The 17,237-nt window shown below is 48.9% G+C and overlaps 1 protein-coding gene across 10 annotated transcripts in view; it reads right to left on the bottom strand.

Moving 5' to 3' along the window:
• The window catches only part of MGAT1 (alpha-1,3-mannosyl-glycoprotein 2-beta-N-acetylglucosaminyltransferase), a 78,109-nt gene that overhangs the window by 6,096 nt on the left and 54,776 nt on the right, over positions 1–17,237 (bottom strand). Inside the window, exons 2-3 of one of the 10 annotated variants that reach the window (XM_067032345.1) lie at positions 13,475–13,518; positions 11,309–11,741 (exon numbers count right to left, since the gene is read on the bottom strand). The gene's annotated coding sequence lies outside the window, so the exon portion shown is untranslated. Of the gene's footprint in view, positions 1–5,917; positions 6,380–9,187; positions 11,742–12,340; positions 12,602–12,647; positions 13,249–13,474; positions 13,519–17,237 lie in introns of those variants that run through there. The other 9 variants (XM_067032350.1, XM_067032347.1, XM_059063196.2 and 6 more) reach the window with 9 other exon arrangements.

The following is a 17,237-nucleotide window of genomic DNA, read 5'->3' as shown; positions in this document are numbered from 1 at the left end:
GCAGGCAGATCCAGTACCCAAGGATCAAAGGGCTGATCTTTAAGAGTTTCTAAAGGGAATGGATTCTGCCTCCCTCCTCAGAGACGCCTCCAGCCCCTGCAAGCACCACCACCCCCTGTCTTCCTCCTAGAAACCATCCACCCTCACAACGCCATAGGAGCAGTCTTCTCAGAAACCTCAAGTCCATTTCAGTTTTACTGTGTCATTAAATTTCCACCTTATTAGTGCTCATATACCAATTAGGGTTTCCTAGAAGAGAAACACACACAGATTTCCAGTTTCTGCCTCACTCCCCCTCAGGATGTGGTCAATGTTGGAGTCCCTAACCCCCAACATCCTGCCTCCCACTGACTGCGAAGGAACAGTCTTTAGATAAAGAGATGGGGAAAGAAAAGAGAAACTGACTCCATCAGCCAAAGTGTTGGCGTCTCTGACTTATCAATGAGCCACCTCAAACCAGCAGGCTCTCAGAGTGGTAGCAAAACCCCACGGGACCACATCCTCTCTACCCTGCACCCTGCTCCAGACATTAGAATTAGGTGGCCCACACCCACTACCCTGAGGCCTGGAAGACCTCCCAACACCTTCTAAGCCAGGCAGATGAAAACAATCTTCTCAGCCCTTCTGCAGACTGTGTTCCTAGCAAGTCTATAAACCTCGAGAAATGTTAGACAGCCCACAGGAAACAGCTGCCCTAGTCCAGCCTGGTCTCCACCTTAGCCCTCAGGCCCTTGTTCTCCACCCCACAACCCTTTTCTCTAAATGCTCAAACAGGACTTGCTTCTCTTGCCGTAGGAGTACGTGATGCACCTATTCCCAGGCCCCACCCCTTCTCCACACGGACTCACCCAGAGTCCCAGTGCCATTTTCTACTGCTTCTCCACATACTCTCCAGGGCAGAATCCCCCACTCTGTCTAGAAGTTAGTGGTGTGCGAATACACAAGTGCAGGCACTTTCCAGCAGCTGGCTGTACCTGAGGGATGAGCAAGTCCAGAAGGCCAGCTTTTGGCCAGCAGAGCCCATGCACTCATCCAGGAAGCACTTCACTGAGTCCTACCATCAGGAGGGTACGGCAGTTAACAAGGGCAAGTCAAAGAGCCCAGGGCAATGCCTGGCATCACTCCGAGTCTTCTCACCTCTAAGATGGAAACCATAACAGAATACCTCATTGGGTTGCTGTGAGGATTGGGTGAGATAATTCACATCAGGTGTTTAGAACAGTGTCCAGCATATGACAGCATAAATGCTAGCCAGTCACTCTGCTAGCCAGTGCCCTCTCTCGCTGGCTCTCTTTACTCCACTCTACTAGATTCCTTCCAGGACCCAAACACTGGAGCCTGCCTCAGGGCCTCTGCATGTGCCGGTATGCCTGGTCGGCTCTTCTCTCTCTTCTTCACCTAGTGTGTTCTGACTCACACCTCGCCAGGACACCTCCCCTGATGCTTTCGGGCCCTGTGAGGTCCACCTCCCCTTCACAACCAACAGCACCAGCACAACGCTGTGCTCAGCATCTGTCAAATCCCCTCTACTACCAGCTACCTGAGGAGGCGGACCCGCTCTCCCAGTGCTGCCAAGCTGCTGTGCTAGGGTTCTTGACATTCAGATTTGCCTGCAACAAAAAAGGGGCTTCCATGTGGATGCCACACACCCACAATCACTTAACTGCAACTCCCAAGTCCAAAAAGTGCTGAAAAACAGACGTTTTCCACACCTGTTTGGCTTAACCTCATTTGGAGAAATCTGATCTAATGTGAGGCTACTTACAGTCTTTATTTATCCCATTCATATGTTTTGCTACAGAAATAAACATGTTGGATTGTGGTATGCTGTTCCAGACCTTCACTACATCATAAATGCACCAGATCATCTTTTTTAAATCCAAAAAATTCTAAATTCTGAAACATATCCAGCCCCAAGAATTTCAGAATTATGAAAATGGAAGAGAAAGTTACTCATTCACTGCCATCATCCCATGTCAAGATCTCAAGCGCTTTAACCTGAACTCTCTTTCCTTCTTATTAAATACTGAACTCTTGATGTGGCTCCTCAGCTGGATCACCTATCACGCAACCTGCTTCCCTCTAAGCGACCTTCCCAACAGTAACAGAGCACCCTTCTTAAAGTACACAACTGGTCCCAACACTAACCCGCCTTAAAAACCATACTGCCACTGCCCACAGACTAAAACTCAAAATCATTATTATGACACACACACAGGGCCTTCACAACAAACTGACTCAAACATTCCTTTTCAACCTCCCCTCCAACCACTAACTCCATGAACCCCATACTCTGGCCTCAACAGGCTACTTCTTTCCCTCAATAAGTACCCTTTGTACACTGCTTTCTTTCCTCTGGCTGGTCCCGCATCACGAACTATTATCCAAAGCCCCAACAAGCATTACACATCCTTCAGAACCCAGTTCCTTAACATCCAGGCAGAGCCAGGCTTCCCACAGCTATACTCCCACTGTACTCTCTCCACACCTCCTGTCTTTCCTCTCCACACTGTAACAGAACCTGTGGCTGTACTTACCTGGCTCTCACCTTACTCCTTAGAAAAAAGGCTCTATGATCTGTATACCTATGACAGTGCTTGGCACATGTACGAAGTTCAAGTAGCTAGATGGAGGGCTGCTTGCATTATTCACTAAATCGGGGAGAAAGAAGACCAAACTAGCAGCCTAACAGTGAAAGATTACATTTTCCGAAGATGACTACCAAATATCCCATCCCACATGTTCTTCTTACAAAGTGACAATGACACTCCTCCCTCCAGAGCTGGAGGAGATGGGGTCTATGTTCCCTCTCTTTGATCTGTGACTACAGAGGAAGTGATGATTATATGACTTACGAGACTAGTTCACGAAAGGCAATACAGTTTCCACTTGGTGCTCCTGAGATGCCTGCTCTTGGAACCCAGCCACCAAGGTAAGAGGAAGCCCAGGCCATGTGGACAGGATACCTGTAGGTATTCCAGCTGACAACCACAGCTAAGGTCCGGCTAACAGTCAGCATCAGCCACTAGACATGGCAGGAAGCCTTCCAGATGATTCCAACCCCAGCCACATACGACTGCAACTACATGAAAGACCAGGAGCAAAACCACACTGATCCAAAACCTTGGATCACTTCTGACTTACTCACAGGCCAGGGGTATCACAAGTCGCTGCCTACATTCAAGCGAAAAGGAACACAGACTCCCCACCACCAGGTGGGAGGAGGGCAATGTCCTATTGTAACAATGTAGAGTGGGATGTTTCAAGTTGTGGCCATTTTGGGAAAATACAATTTGCCACATCTTCCTTTTCTAAAATAGAACAACAGTCCTTAACCTTGACCTGAGTACCTGATGTTCTGTTATTAATGTAACATTTGCCTGCAAGGTACAAACTCACACTAGTTTTTTTTTTTTTTTTTTTGCGGTATGCGGGCCTCTCACTCCTGTGGCCTCTCCCATTGCGGAGCACAGGCTCCGGACGCGCAGGCCTAGCGGCCATGGCTCACGGGCTTAGTTGCTCCGCGGCATGTGGGATCTTCCCGGACCAGGGCACGAACCCGTGTCTCCTGCATCGGCAGGCGGATTCTCAACCACTGCGCCACCAGGGAAGCCCTAGGTTTTTTTTTTTTTTTTTTGCCAGAGTTTTCACAACTCCTTCAGGGAAGTCACATAGCTGGTCCACACCACCAAGTACAAAGACATCTGCACTGGGGTGGGAGATGAGGAGTGAGCCTTTTTAGTGAATAAGACCCTCAATAAAAACCCAGGAGGTTCTGGGCAGGTTCCACCAACTCCCGTGGGTCTCAGCTTCTTCTCTTTTTTCTTTTAAAATTACTTTTTTTTTTTTTTTTTTTTTTTGCGGTACGCGGGCCTCTCACTGTTGTGGCCTCTCCCGTTGCGGAGCACAGGCTCCGGATGCACAGGCTCAGCGGCCACGGCTCACGGGCCCAGCCGCTCCGCGGCACGTGGGATCTTCCCGGACCGGGGCACGAACCCGCGTCCCCTGCATCGGCAGGCGGATTCTCAACCACTGCGCCACCAGGGAAGCCCTAAAATTACTTTTTACGGAGTATAGCTGCTTTACAATGTTGTGTTAGCTTCTACTGCACAGCAAAATGAATCGGCCATACATATACATATAGCCCCTCCCTTTTGGATATCCCTCCCATTTAGAACACCACAGTGCATTAAGTAGAGTTCCCTGTGCTATACAGTATGTTCCCATCAGTTGTCTATTTTATACATAGTATCAATAATGTATATGTGTCAATCCCAATCTCCCAATTCCTCCCACCACTTTCCCCCCTTGGTGTCCATGTGTTTGTTATCCATGTCTGTGTCTCTATTTCTGCTTGGCAAATAAGATCATCTATACCATTTTTCTAGATTCCACATATATGCATTAATATACAATATTTGCTTTTCTCTTTCTGACTTACTTCACTCTGTATGACACTCTCTAGGTCCATCCACGTCTCTACAAATGACCCAATTTCGTTCCTTTTTATGCCTGTGTAACATTCCATTGTATATATGTACCACATCTTCTTTATCCATTCCTCTGTTGATGGACATTTAGCTCAGTTTCTTCTTTTGAAGAACTGCCTATGAGCTGTGAGATCCCTTTTTAAAACTTTGATTCCTATGGTATTCTCTAGCCAGTTCTCTCTCTGTGACAAGAAAATGTTTCTCAAACAGCAAGAGAACACCAGATAGTCAACTTCTCACTGTAAGCAATAATGAAGTCTTATTTAGCTTTTAAAAAGTATGGAAGTTGAAAGAATGTTGACAGAACTTCCTTTCTATCTCTGTGTTGCTTAGTACATTAAAAAGCACTGCCTGAAAAAAACCATAAAGTATAGAACATGCCACAGATAATGGAGACTTAACTGAATCACTTTCTTGTTCATTAGACCTCTGCTAGACTCCTGTACCTTGTACCAGGCTCCATAATTTCAAAAGGATGTTAGAACTGAAAGGGAGTCGGAGAAGATACACTAAATAATTCAAGGACTTAGAGAATAAGACCTAGAGGGAAGGGATGCAGGCTAAAGGGATATATGATGCTAGTGCAGCAAAAAGCATGAAGCCCTGGGAAACCAAGTAACCTTGGGCAAGTCACTTGTGCCTTAGTTCCCTCATTTGAACAGGGAGAGGGTTGACTTGGATCATCTCCAAGGCCCCTGGGCTCTGATGATGAAAAGGACAGTGACAATTTCCCCAGTGTCCCAAACAGGAAATGAGTTTAACCTGTCACAGGTGCCACTGAGGTTAGACATACTACATTGCCTTCTAATCTGAGAAAAGGACAGGGGAGATCCAAGAGACCTCAACGGTCTCGGGTAATGGGGTCAGGCAGGGGTGATTCACAGTTCGAGGCAGACGCTGGGGGGATGTAAGCATCTAAAAGAAAAGTCTACATGGTCTGAAAAGTATTATAAACGACAGAAAATAAAGCTGGACAATCTCAGCCAGTGATGTTCGTAAAGGGAGGACTAATTAAACGCATCACAGGGGCAAAGGTTAACCAAGGTGGAGCCTCACTCCAGGGTTCACTGTCCCGTGGGGACACAGACCAGCCGGCCACAGCCCCTGTACTCCAGGGTTTATAAGATGGGGCCCTGCACGTCTCAGGGGCCCCCTACTCCACACACATTAGCAAACAAGCAGGAGAAAGTTTTCTTGACAATTTACTTATTTCCACATCGAGTCAATTCTTCCTCCCGGCAGAGGAGAAAGAACCCCTAGTAACTTTTGGAATGGACGCGCGGGTGGGATCTGGGGAAAGGCCACCTAGCACTCCGCTCCCCAAACCCTCTCCAGCGACCCCAGCTCCTCCAGGCCCCACACCCACGTCGGCCCGGAGGCTGAGTTTCACAACCAGCCCCCTCCCCGCGGAGCCCGCCCTCTCTCACCAGCTGGAAGCCCGGGATTCCGAAAGCGGAACGCAGAGCTCCACTTCCCGGCTCCAAAGGGGCCCGTGGCCGGGACCCGGGGCGGCCCGGGCCAAGTTCCTCTCTCGGGCACCGGGGCTGTCGGGAGACACGGAGGGCTCGGAAAGGGACAGCTTCCCAAGCCGGGACCCCAGCCTCGTTGCGCCCTCTCCGCTCCTGCGGGGCCTCCTTCAGTGAGACCTCGGTCCCGTTCCGAGGACAAGCCCCAGAACTGACGGACGCTGGCGTCCCCCGGCCCCCACTCACCAGGTCCTCCCAACTTCCCGGCCCTGAACTTGGCTCGCCCCGGGGCTTGGGGAGCAAGCCCGGTGCCCCAGCGCGTTGCAGGCGCTAGCGCGGAGGCCGCCGGCGCCTTCCGCCAGGCAGGCTCTTCCTGCGGCGCTCGAGGGCCGGACCGCCGGGCGGGCAACGTGGCCCTTCCCCGGGGAGGGCGGGGCGGGGCAGGCCGAGGGGCGGGGCCGGCTGCCCCTACTCGCCCGGGACCCCTTCTCCCCAGCTGGCGTCCAACGCCCGACCTCTCAGAAAGACTCGCGGTCTGGACACCACAAGTTTTCCGGGATCCCCAACTTCTGGAGATGCTGTGGGGACAGCTGTTATCTTTGGGCCCTTTGCCGCTCTCAATCGCAACTCCACGGGTCGATACCCATCAACCCAATCACACTCACCCCATTCGTCAGACTTTTCGCGTCTCCCCAGCCCCAGAGCCCAGAGCCTCGTGGGGTTGAGGGGAAGAGCCCTGCCAGAGGTAGGCCAAGCAGCCTGCCTCAGTAGTGCGTTTACCAAACCCGAAGCCAAGGATCTGGGGGCCTGCTCCCCACAACCCCTGGCTTCCAGGAGGGAGGAGTCCAGGGCATTTGAGAGGCTAGAGGGTGCAGGGAAGTAAGAACAAGAACCAGGATGCCAAAAAGGAAGCCAAGGAGGAAACACCTGCAGCCAAAATCGAGAAAGAGCAAGCTGGCTTTTTTTTTTTTCTTCCTGTTTTTTGTTTTGTTTTTTCCTTTCGGGGTGGGTAATGAGTGCTGTTAGTTTGGAGCAAAAGAGCAAAGAGAGACAGACCTTTCCCTAGGGTAGACCTACCAGACCTAAAGAGGAAAGGCCTCAATCAGGCTTTGTGGTAGCCCTGTGAAACGGGGTGAGGGAGGACCCTGGAAAAGCCTAGATGTTCATATCTGACCCTAACAAGTGAGGGTGGGGAGCTGAGAACTACTGGCTACTCATGCAGATGACTTTCCTGAGAAGGACTGAGTCAGGGCCAGCCCTACCATGTGATCAGGACACACTCTGGCACCAGCACATGCCCCCATCCACTTCCCTCCCTGTGTTCCAGAGCACAGAGCAGGCCAGAACTTTGTGGTATATGGTTACTGACTTCACTCACTAACTTGTTTCTAGGTGAAACTAGGAATTATGTGGGGTTTAACAGAAACAAAGGCAGGACATGCCCTAAAGGTCCGTGCGTGGGGGTGAGGAGCTAAAACAAAATTGCACAGAGGCCATCACATGCCAGACCTGCATCCTGCCCCACCCCCAGCCTCTCCTTTAACCCTCCTAGCAGCTCTGCAGAGTACACATTGTCATCCCATTCTACAGATGAGGAGTTTGAGACTCAAGCTAAGTGCCAACTTGCTGAAGGTCACAAGACTTAATGAGGGTCATGGCCAAGTTTTAGACCCAGGCATTACTGCTTCCAAAGATGGCATTCATTCCCTCTCCTCATGCAGCCTTGAGTGCAAGTGCTCTTTGTTATAGCTGTGTGTCCAGCATGACAGGCACACAGTGGGGCAGCAGGGAAATCCTGCAGTTGGAGCCCAGCCCTGAAGGAGAAGAGTGAAAGAAGAGCTGACACCTCAGTGAGGCTGGCCTCGTGTGTGTGTGTGTGTGTGTGTGTGTGTGTGTGTGTGTGTGTGTGCGCGCGCGCGCGCAAGGTCTCCAGTTTAGCTGACTGTGTGGACTGGAGATGGGAGCCAGCCAGCTCCCATGTGTCAGCCAGCAGCCAATGCCTCTGTACCTCTGCCCCTTCTCTAAGCTTTTCCTCATGTAGGAGACATGGAAGGCCTACATACTAAGACTCCATGTCAAGGCAAGAGGGAAAACCACAGTTTCTTAAAATGTAAAAAGTTGGGAAACACTGTAGAGCCAAGATATCAGGAGCTAAAGTCACTGTCCCAGGACAAAGGCCAGAGTGGGATGCTGAAAGGTGGGGAAATCAACCAGCCCATGAGATGTCAGATTCCCACCTCTACCAATAATCCTTCTCCATCTAAGGCTGTTCAGTGGGGAACAGGACAGGTAACTGTGTACCAAAACTCTCGCCCCATCATTATAGTCCTCTGTTTAAATTCCAAGGCTCACAGGAAGATCTAAGAGTTGAAATTCCATGACTGTCCCAAAACAAAGGGCCTGGATAGAGAATAACAATGAGCTGAATTCTTGGTTGGAAGCAAGAGAAAACATTTGGTCTGAGAGGCAAGAAACAGGGTGATGAGTGCCAAATTGACCTGGGAAAAGAGGCCCTGGGCTCCTGATGGAGGTTTCATGCAGAAGGATTATAGGGGAAGGAAGGCAGAAACAAGGAGCCAGGTGCCTGAATTCTGGGGATGAAACTGGGAATGGATTACGTGAAAATGGAAGGAATAGGAAGATCTGGTCCCAGCCAACCCCCATTACTTCCAAAAGAGGAGAGGAGAGATAAGAAGGAAGTGAAACTTGTTCCAGTAAACTACCCTCCCATAAACAATGCCTAAGATACCCTCAATTTTTGTATAATTTGGAAAGAATTCATGCTCTGAAACCATCAGTAGTGGTAAAAGCAAAGTTTTAAATCAATGATGTATCTGTTTTCCCCTCTCCCTTCCTCTCAATATCCCTACTCCCCATAAAGACCCAGAAACTCAGCTCATGAAGATCAAAGAAAAGAGAAAAGATTAATACAATAATCACTGAGCAATGTCTGTGAAATGGAACTTTTGGTTAGCCACCTACAGTTCCTTTTGGAAAAAAGAAGGGTATAAATAAATTCAGTTACAACACACACACAATATGTGGTTTCAGTCTATCATTGTGGATAAGTAGCCGGACACCCAATGAGTGCTGTGCCCTGACATCCTGGTACCCCTGTGAGAAGGCTGTGACTGTCTTGTGGAAGGGTCAGGCTGAGGGCAGGGCTACTGCTTTTGGTGGAAACAACAGGAGAGAGGAATTCTGGCTCACTCCAGGGAAGAAACATCTTACCAGAGAGGCTGTCTGACAAGGCACTTGAGTTCCCCTCCCTGGAGGTTTGCAGCAGAATCCAAATGGCCGTTCTCAGGTCAGATGCTGTAGGAGCAGCACAGCACAGGGCAGGCAATCACAGCATCTGCCACTCCACGCTTAGGCAAGCCCTTCCTAATCAGGGCTTCTGTAGCTTCCCCTCGTGTATCAAACTGGGAGAATAATCCCTGCTCTGTTCTCCCCGCAACAATGTGGTGACGAAAAACTTACAACACAACAGCCTGGACACTTCACATAATGTAAGCACTGTACAAATACAGCACGACTCTGTAGTACTTCAAGTGCTTCGAAGCACTCACCGTCCTCCCAGGCACGATGGGGGCTGCAGAGGCATCCTGGGACCACACATCCCCGAGGGATCACTGTGATCCCGGGGTGTCTAAGCGAAGATTAGCACCAGGAATTTGCTGGACAAAGCTAGGGGAGGTGACAGGCCCAGCCTGAAATCCAGACCTTCTAAAGTAGAAGCCTGGCCTCAGAGGGGCTACCTGAGGCATCAGACTAGAGAAGAAACATCTAGGGCCAGGAACTCCACCCAGGGCTGCCTGCCCAGCCCTCAGGCCACTGGGGGACTCAGGGACTCCTATGGCAAGAAAGGAAGGGAAAAAAGAAATTAAGTCACAAATACGTGATTTGCAGCTTGCAAATGACCTCTGTTATTGTTGCCAGCACCCAGTGTATGTGAGGCCCAGGTGTTACACAGCCAGTGAGAGGCAAAGAAATGCTACAAGCCAAGCTTCCTACCCCTTGCCCAGGCCACCATACCCCACTGTCTATCAAAATTCCCAACACCTCTCCCTTCTACTGTTATCGTCACTGAGAAAAGCAGGCATCTTGGCATAGGTAAACTGGAGTTCAGAGAAGGAGTGAGCAGAAAGTAAAAGGTAACCATGAACAGCCTATAGATGGCTAAAAAATGGCAGTCTGAAAAACACTGGCATCTTAAAGAGCAGGAGAGAAGACCACGATATGGCATAGGAAGGAAGGGCCCAGTGCTCTTATCTCCTAAACAGACACTTGGTCCTTGACACTTCCACTTTCCTCCACCCCTCTTTAATCTGCTACCCCAAAGAGGCACACTTGCCAAGCTGACTGGAGAGCCAACAAGGTATCTGGCAGAATCCCTCAATTTCAGTTCTCCTTGAACCCATGCACCTTTGCCACCACTTCATGATCCCAGGTATTGTTTAATAGCAACAGAATGAGACAAATTCAGGGCAGGCTTTTAATTAAGGACAAATAAGGCTTTTGCCAGAACCCTATTTCAATCAAAGAACAAAACTCCTAATTTAGAGTTTTTCTCTATGTAACTATACAAGCATATGAAGCAATGGCAATGTTACTGTTTTACATGTACATGGCCCTGGATACTTCTCAAAATCTATCATCTCATTTGTTCCTTGTGAACAACCTGTGAGGGACTTGGAAAGCCAGTTATCCCCATTTTGCAAGTGAAGAGAACATGGCAGAGCTTAACCAACATACCTAGGGGTGTACACTAAGAAAGGCAGCACTAGAACACAAATCCTGATTCCCAAACCTGTGCTCTGTTCCTCTGCTCTTACCACGAGGTTTCATGGCCTACACTCCCTGAGAGGGGAAGGAGGAGAGACAACTTGGGAGGTTACCTAGACCATCTGCTACCTGCCCCCCAAGGCAGTTCTATTCAGTTAGCTGCCCAAAACACAGCAGCCTGCCTCAGCCTGGGTCATCCATTCCAGAGTTGTGCTTAGCCCAAACTGACTTGGAATACTACTATCTCAGCATTGAAAAAGCCCTTACAAGTAATCTAACACAACCTCCCTTCAGAGGCCTAAATTATTTTCGTGTTCTCCTTGGTCTAACCTCACAATTGCCATTGCTCACAACCCCTTACAAGGTACACCTACCTGGGTAAGGAGCAGCTGGGAACAAGCCTGCACCCCGAGAGTGAAGGAGAGGAGAAGTTTCCTGTGTACCCCTCAGGGTAAGGGTCCCCATCACGGCAATTCCTCAATGACAGTGTCCCCAGACTTACCCCACTCAACATTTTCTGCACGGGAGCAGCAAGACACCAAGTGGGAAATGAGACAGGAACCTTACCTTTCTTCTCTTCTCTCAGCTGCTCCCCTGGAGATCATCAAACCCCCATCCAGCACCCCATTTCCAAAACGAGAATCCCAAATCAGATACACCAAACAAAGTGCGGCTTCTCTCCTCTTGTCCAGGTCCAAAGTCCATGGCTGAGTGGACTCTGAGGGGGAGGAGTCTGGGGGGGGAAGGGGTATGTCCAGGCCCCTCCCCCCCCACTGCAGGCTTCAGTGTCCCTCCCAGAGGTCTATTACATCCCTTCATTCAGCTGGTTTATTAAGCCCAGAGTCTGGTGATAGGCTGATCCCCGGTACTATCCCATCTCTTGCTCAGGGAGGGGAAGTCATCCACTGTGAGGGCTGGTGAGTGCGTCTTCTGCTGAGGCTCATGAGAGGAAACAGGCCTTAGAACCGACATGGTGCAGGAGGCTGATTTCTGTGTTAACCTGCAGAATATTTAAACATCATGACACTCTCTAATCTATTACATACCCAAAGGGATTTCTAAGACTCCCTACCTAAATTAGACTCCTTGACTCTATCATCCAAAACCCTTCCTTAAAACACTCCACAAGGTTATACAAAGTTCCTACCTCACTCACATATTGCACCCCAAAACAGTCATCTCATCAATATGTATACACATATAAGGCTCAAGATAAAGGAAAGACAGCACCTAACCGCACTATAGGAAAAGTAACCAAAAGCACTAGTGTGTGGAGACTGTCTTCTAAGAAATACAGAAAAGAACATTCTCCTCCTGTTCTCGCCTTGTTAGTGCCACACACTAATCGCCCTACATCTCCCAAGCTTCTTAGGGTGTGCAGTGTTTTAATAGGCCAGCTCTCCCAGTCTGAACTAAATCCATTCCACACCTAGGTGCTGGCACCTTCTACAAGCATTCTTTGCTCCCTTCCCTTCACCCGCACCTCCCCCTCTGCTTCCAAAACTGTGCCATGGATGTAATTTCCAATCTCCGTCAAACTCCTTCCCGGGGCCAACTCCCGAGAGCACTCTCCTGAAACGTTAGAAGCCTGAGTCCTACCAGCAATAGCCCCAGTGATGTTCCAATTTTTCAATCCGGTGGCCCACCCTGGCCGCCCCCTCCCTTCTAAGTGTATTTCTAAACACACACACACACACACACACACACACACACACACACACGCACGCACACACTCACAAACGCGCGCGCGCTCTCCCCTTTCCTTCCTGTAGGGGCGTGGCGCCCACAAGAACGCCCCCCCACCCAACCAAGAATTTAACTCCTCCCACCCTTCTCAGAACCCCGCGTTCGGTGTTCACGGGGAAAGAGGGGGACAACGCGACCCTCCCCAGGTTCTGACCCCTACCCCTCCGCTGCCCAGACGACCTTCGCCCTATCTGCGCTGGGTCGTTACCTGGGTCGCGCCCCCCCACCCCCAACCTCAGCAGAGAGCCGCAGCCCGCCCCAGGTCGGACTCAAAGCCCAGGCCCGGTCCCTGTTGCCCGCCCAGGCCCCACCCCCTCGACCCCCGGCGGCCCAGCCCTCCCCTCGCACTCCTTTCCCCCTCCCACCATCTACCGCAGCCACTTCCGCCCGTCCTCCGGAAGTGAGACCGTGGCAACTGCCACCACCCGTCACCCGCCTTTATCTCCCTCCGCCCATCACCACCGCCACCAAGGGAGCAGGACTTGAGGTTGCTCTGCAGTCACTATTAACAGGACTGGGGACGAGGCGTGGGCAGGACAGGGTGTGAGTGAGAACGGAGCTGGGGACGACAGTAACGCCGTGCAAGAAGGGGCGGGACAGAGTTTGTGGCGAAAAGCGGGAGCTCGCGTCAAGTCGAGCCGCGCGGGAAGAAGAGTGCATGCGTCACGACGCCTCGGTCGGGTGGCGGGGGTTGGTGCTCGGACTGCCTGGCCTGGAGGGAGTTGGGCGGGAAGGGGGCGGAGCGGGGAGCCCGGAAGTGGGGGCGGAGCCGGCCTGGGGCCGGTTCACCTAGTCCATCTTGGTTTTAGGGTCGCGTAGCAACCGCCCGCTTGTTCGGGGTTCTGGAGAAATCCCAGAGTGCTCCCCTCTCTGGATGCGAGTCCTGGTGAGAAGCAATTCTGGAAGCACCAAGGCTTGTGTTCACCCGTTCCTGTGCTGAGAGCTCTGTAGCCGTACTGAAGGAAAGCTGTTTTGTTCATTGCTTACTGTTTCTCGCTGCATCTCTCACGGAGGTAGGACCTTCCTTGGGTCTGAACAGAGAAAGAAAAGAGTGAGACCACTAATAAAGTAAATCCCCCCCCTTTCGCGTCCTCAGGACAGCTCTCTGTTGTACACGCCTCGTGTGAAACACTTTTCAATTATTAGTACCCACAGGTCGGGACCAAGGTTACGATTCCCTGAGCAGCAGAGAGCTCTGCCCGAGGTTACGTGGCTAGAAAGTGATAGAGGCTGGATGCGAACCTCCCAGTCTGTGACAGTAACCTATGTTGCCACTATCGTGTGCCACCTGTGACCAGTCTCCTCTTAAACCTTTCTACACCTTCAAACATTGGACTTCCAAGTTCCAAAATTTCCCTGGTTGCTTTTTTCTAAATGTATTGGTCTGACTTGCTTTTGACTTCAAACTGAATCCAAGAGAAGCTACTAATTTTTGTTCATATGTCATCCATTTAATGACGTGTTCTAGAATTTTGCCAAGACTGTGGACGGATTCGCAGCCTTTGTTTTTTCCCCCCTCTTATTGAAAACTGGAACTTAGGCTCCAGTCTTCTGGCATATCTTCTTTGATACTGTGATTTATAAAAAGAAATATATGTATTTGGTCTTTGTCTAGTTTCTGATACCGAGCTGCTAAAATCCTTGGAATTTTCATATGTGATAAGAGCACTAGGAGGATCTTTTGTTCCAATATTTGATCTTTGACCCTAGTTCCTGACACAGGACCACTGAAAGAAACCCGTGGCATTTCCTGTGTGATAGGAGTGTCATTTTTTCTAATGAGGCAACTTTGGGTGAGCTCCTGGATAGCTTCTGGATGGGGGCTGATCATTGGAAAGACCAAGCTGTGATTAGAAGGTTGGAATTTTTAAGCACCCCCTCCCCAGGCACTCCCCCACCCCCACCATTTTCTTGAGATGGGAGAAGGGTTGAAAATGGAGCTAATGATAGATTATGCTTAGGTGATGAAGCATCCATTAAAACCCCAATAGTATGGGGTTCAGAGAGCTTCCAGGTCGTTGAACACATCCACAAACCGGGAGGGTGCCACACCCCCAACTCCAGAAGGACAGACGCTCCTGTGCTTGGGACCCTCCCAGGCCTTGACCGCTGTATCTCATCTGGCATTCATCTGCATCCTTTAATAAACTAATACACATAAGTGTTTCCCTGAGTTCTGTGAGCTGCTCTAGCAGATAATCGAATCCAAGGGGTTGGAGGTCACAGGAACCTCCAGGTAGAACAGAAGTTGTGACTTGCAATTGGTATCTGAAGCGGAGTCAGTCTGGTGGTACTGAGCCCTTAACCTGTGGGATCTGATGTTATTCCAGATTGTGTCAGAATTGAGTTAAATTGTAGGACAAGCAGCCGGTGTCACAGAGAACTGCTTGGTGGGAGAAAACCTCCACACATTTGGTGTCAGAAGTTAAATGCTCTGTACGAGTAGTAAAGAAGACACACAGGATAAAAGACTGGGTTTTTCTAGTACATACGTTGATCTGACTTGATTTTAACTTAAGGCTGAATCCGAGAGGAGCTACTACTAATTTTAGGAGTTCATCCATTTAATGACATGTTCTAGAATCTTGCCAGGACTAGGAACGGGTTTACAGCGTCTGTCTTTACCCCGCTTTTGAAAACTGGAACCTAGGTTCCAGTCTTCTGGAATATCTTCTATCCATGTGATTTCTCCAGATTACTAGTAGTGACCAACTTGCATATTTTCTTTCTTTTTTTTTTTTTTTTTTTTTTGCGTTACGCGGGCTTCTCACTGTTGTGGCCTCTCCCGTTGCGGAGCACAGGCTCCGGACGCGCAGGCTTAGCAGTCATGGCTCACGGGCCCAGCTGCTCCGCGGCATGTGGGATCTTCCTGGACCGGGGCACGAGTCTGTGTCCCCTGCATCAGCAGGCGGGCTCTCAACCACTGCGCCACCAGGGAAGCCCTGCATATTTTCAATACTGGGAATGTAATAGTTGCTAGGTCAGGAGTCATGAAATGATTTTTTTTTTAATTTGGAAAGATGTCATAATATTAGAAACATTCTTAAAACAAAATTTATATTGCTGCTACACTCAAACAATACAGGTCCACAACTAAGTTCCTGATCTTTTCACAAAAAGCTGTCTTTCTCATCTGAATTAATGGTAACTCTACTTCATTTTCTCAGGCCGGAATGCCAAGAGCCATCCTCATCTTCCTCTCTTACATCCTCTTCCCAGTCTGTCAGGAAATCCTGTTGGCTCTATCTTCAAGCTCTGTCTAGGATTCAACACCTCAGCATTCGCACGGCCCCCTTCATTGCACACCTGGACAACTAGGTCCCTCTGTCCTTACTCCCCTCCTCCAGTAGCCTAGTCTTCACACAGCAGCTAGAGGGATCCTGGCATTTCTCTGCTTAAAACCCCACAGCAGCTCCCCAGTTCACTTGGAATAAAAAGCCAGAGTCCTTACAGCAGCCTACAGAGCCCAACACCAACTGGCCTGCTTACCCCTAACTTGCTCTCCCTTTGCTTACTGTCTCAGCCACACTACCCTCATTGCTATTCCTTGAACCCACCTCAGGGCCTTTGCACTAGCTGTTCTCTCTGTGTATAAAGCTCTTCTTCTGGATACTTTCATTACTCTTTCAAATATTTTCTCAAATGTCACCTTTCTCAGTGAGGCCTTCCCTGGCCAACCTATTTAAACCCTGCCCCTCACCCACAGCACTGCCAGTTTCCCTTTACTCTGCTCCATTTTTTCAGTAGCACTCGCTTACCAACTCCCAACATATTTATTATGCTTACTGTTTCCCGTCTGTCTCTCCCCGCTAGAATGTCAGTTCCATGAGGGGAGGCATATTTGGCTCTTTGACTCCTTGCTGTATCGTAAGTCCCTGGAACAGGGCCATGTGCCTGGCCCTTAGTAGGTGCTCAACAAACATTTGTGGAATGAATGAATGAATGAACTTGAACAACTATTTTCATGGTGGAGTATTCTTATCCTGCAGATACCTGAACATAGTGTTAAGCATAGTATGCATATTTTGCATTATGATATTTTATCATCATAAAATAAATAGTATCATGTTTCTAAATACTTTCAAAATTATAACCACTTTTTAAAACGTACTTAGACTTTTTGCATGCTTGTTATAATAAAGCAAACAACAGAGTTGTGTAAAGAAAAAGTTAATATCGTCCCACCTCCACTAATCCCTTCCTGCTAAAGGGAACTACTTTTAAATTTAGTGGATATCTTTCCAAATATTTTCTCCATATCCACATATATATGGAACAGATACAGATGTCACAGTTCAAAGACAAGTATCCTGAACTGTAACTTTATTTTGTATAACACAAGGCAGTTTCTATTTTTAGGCCTCATTGCCTCTGATAGCAGAAACTGAATCTGGTTAACTCAGGATAAATGTTAGCACTTTATGATTTGCTTATTTATTAATGATCAGTTATAGTTTAATTCTAGTGAACTCTTTTCTCCCTTCACCTTTACAGAATTACCAGGCTTTTAAAAATTATTGTAAAAGAAGTATATATTCATTACAGAAAAATAGTAAATCACAAATAAGCAAAATTTAAAAATAAACATGTAAAGCCAGCAGCCAGAAATAATCAATTTGTTCTGTTCATATATATGCATATTTGAGATCCCATTATAATTAGCTTTTATTGCTTTATATATTGTAAGCATTTTTCCATGTCAGAAAATATACCTCTATGGCATTTTTAATGACTGTGTGATCTCCCATTA

This window comes from Kogia breviceps, chromosome 4 (assembly GCF_026419965.1).
Source record: "Kogia breviceps isolate mKogBre1 chromosome 4, mKogBre1 haplotype 1, whole genome shotgun sequence".
Classification (NCBI taxonomy): Eukaryota; Metazoa; Chordata; class Mammalia; order Artiodactyla; family Physeteridae; genus Kogia; species Kogia breviceps.
This window is presented reverse-complemented; position numbering and strand designations above follow the sequence as displayed.